This window comes from Solanum dulcamara, chromosome 11 (assembly GCF_947179165.1).
Source record: "Solanum dulcamara chromosome 11, daSolDulc1.2, whole genome shotgun sequence".
Lineage (NCBI taxonomy): Eukaryota > Viridiplantae > Streptophyta > Magnoliopsida > Solanales > Solanaceae > Solanum > Solanum dulcamara.
In genome coordinates, this window is record NC_077247.1 from 8,276,509 (window position 1) to 8,279,679 (window position 3,171).

The following is a 3,171-nucleotide window of genomic DNA, read 5'->3' on the forward strand; positions in this document are numbered from 1 at the left end:
ACAACGTGTTAATGTGAACACTAAAACTTCAAGTGAGATCCCATGCTGGAATGAGTTAGCAAGATCTAAAACCCAGCAATGGGCAAATAACTAAGAAGGAAACGCTAAGGCATCTTCGGAACTGACTAAGTACCTACACATGCTTGTGTAAGGATTTCAATATGACGCGAGGTAAGAGAATTAGAAAGGAAATCTGAGTAAAGGCACATTGGAATATACCTAGAGTATTATAAGTTGACATAAGAGAAATTGTGAAATAGCTTAAACAAGATCGAGCATCAAAAGCTTGATAACTTATTACAGGAGATAGAAATCCTAACTTGGAAATGGATAGGCCCAGATGTAATCCAGCAAATTATTGATAAAGTGAAGTTTATTTGGGGAAAAACTATTAATAACCCAGAGTCTACAAAAGTCATACACTGATAATTGATGTCGACCCGTAGAGTTTGAAGTTAGAGATTGGGAGTTCATGAAAGCCTCACCAATAAGAGGAGTAGTGAGATGTGTAAAAAGAGGGAAACTTATCTCAAGATACGTTGGCCCTTATTAAATTATTTGTAAGGTAGGCAACATTACCTATGAAGTGGACCTACCATCTGATTTGGAAGCGATATATCCAGTCATTCACATGTCAGTGCTCTGTAAATATATAGGCGACCCTTCAAGAATATTCCCCATAGAGGAGGCCCATGTAGTAAAGGAGAGAACCTACAAGGGACATCCTATTGCCATTTTAGATCGGTAGAATAGAAGGTTGTGAACTAAGAGCGTGACTTCCATTAAAGTGATATAGCGAAATAAGAACGGAAGAGAGGTGACCTGGGAAACTAAAAGGGAGATAAAGGAGATATTGGTACGTGTCCCCTGTGTCTACACGAATTCTAAACTCCTAGATTAGTTCAGTTGATGAATAAAAGGACTATGGGTGAAAACTATTATGAAGAATTCCTAAAGTCCTCGCAAGACCTTATGAGACTAGTTAACATTCGAGGACGAATGTTCTAAAGGGGGGAAGGATGTTATGCCCCATACTTTTGTACTTTGGAAAGCCTTGTTAAACGTCTTAAAATTTTCCACGTGACCCAGATTAGCTACAACGCTATCAAGTAACTCTAAGGAAAGGAGAATTAGATACCCCATAATAGGGTAGGTTGGAAATAGACTTATAAGAATCCAGAAGGAGTTGGAGGCCAAGTAATGAGTCATAGGACTGGACTTACTTACTTAAGCTACCGACTTAGACGTTTTACATAACTAAGCAACTTGAGGGCATATCGAGCTTACGTAGCAAGGACTACATAGGTTCTTAAAGTAAGACGAGATTATGAACCCACAAAAGAGTTGGAAGGAGGCATACCACCTACTTGGAAGCAAGTAGGTGATGCACCTACTTGGACCAAGTAGGTGACTCACCTGCTTGGGGTGGACCCCCACTGCCATGTGGCAGCATGTGAGTGGCCGCATAGGTGAGGTGGCACCCTAGGGAGGCTTCCACATGTCACCCTTAGGGACTGCCATGTGTCACCTCCTAAGGAGGTGTATATATGTATGATATGCTGAAATATATTTCATTTCAGCATGTTTATCCTTGGAAAAAAGGAGAGAAAAACATTGAAGGCATAGAGAGAGAGTTACGGATTGGCTCCTTCAAGGTAAGGCTCCAATTTTTATTCCATGAATTAATTATATAGGGTATACCAAGATGAAATGAAGGTGTTAGAAATATAAATTTATGGTTTGGATAAGCACCAAAAGGATACAAACAGTCTGCTAAAGTTTTAGCATGTTAAGGAACTTCCGAAGCCAATTTTTAACAAGTTTGGGAAGTCCTTTGTTAAGCTATGGTGTGATTCTCTTATCCCACATTTTGGTAAGGGTTTGGAAATTTTATGAAGGTATAAATATGTATTGGAAACATTAAAATAAATATGTTACGACTAAAGAATGTTGCAGGTCATGTAGGGCTGATTTAACGCGATTTTAACGGGTTAAAGTTTGGCTAGAGTCATTGTTATTGTGGTGTTGTGGTGGGCATTGTTTTATAGTGTTTCAGGGCTGGAAAATAACTAAAAATTACTTTATATGCTTCTGGTTTCATCCACATGACACCCTATTTTGTGTGATTAAAGGTTTTATGAAATAGAGATTAAAAACCCTATTTTGGTATCGAAGTTTTAAGCGAGTTGTTTGGGGTTTGTGTTGTGTAATGTTGAAATGGTTTACTTGTATATGAGCTGCTGATTGATTTTTTTGCTTGGATGTAGTAATTAAGGAGTTAATTGGAGGTTCGAATAGGGCGAGTTATAGAGGAGATGCTGCCCGAATTCCATTAACTCCTTAACTAACTAATAGACTAGTCGAGACTAGTCGAGAAGTGTGATCAAGAAAGTAATTCCTATGGATAATTGGTGGTAGGTTTAGGAGATAGAAAGTCGAAAGTCACTAACCTTAGCATTACTTTCGTGTTAAATAGGTTAAAGGAGTAACGAAGTGAGTCTGGATACGATTAACCCACAACAGGAATGTGATGCTATCCCTTATTTTCTTTGGCATGTCTTAGATGTAAGTTACGATTTATATGTATATGAAATATGAGGATAATTCCACTCATAAAACTCCAAGTATGCTCCATAAGTCTTGTCCACTTCTTGATGTTATAATTCCTGCAATAGCTGAGTTGTTGCCTTTAAGTCTTCTATGTGATGAAAAGTAGTACATATAAAGCCTATCTCTTCTTTCCTTTGGAATGGCTTAATTTTAAGTGAAATGATATATGATATGGGTTTAGAGGTAATTCCAATTATGAGCTCTGAGTATAACTCGTGACTTGTAATGACTTCTGAACATTAAAAGTCCAAAAGTAGTTAAACTACTATTCTCAAGCCTTCTATATAGTGAATAGTAAGTGGAGATGCCATCTCTCTTCCTAAAGGCTCTACAGTGATAAATGTTTTTGATTGTATAGGTTGTGTCTTTGCTTGCATGAGCTATGTGGTATTTTCTTGATGCATATCTGTTATTCCTGAGGCCCCAATTGATGTAATTCCTAATGATGTCTAAATGGTACTTCGGATGATTACTTTTTTGGTCTTCTGGTGATAGTTCACTTGGCTGTTTCATTGGGTCTCAGAGGGTGACTTATTTGCATATGGTTTCTCACTACTCTAC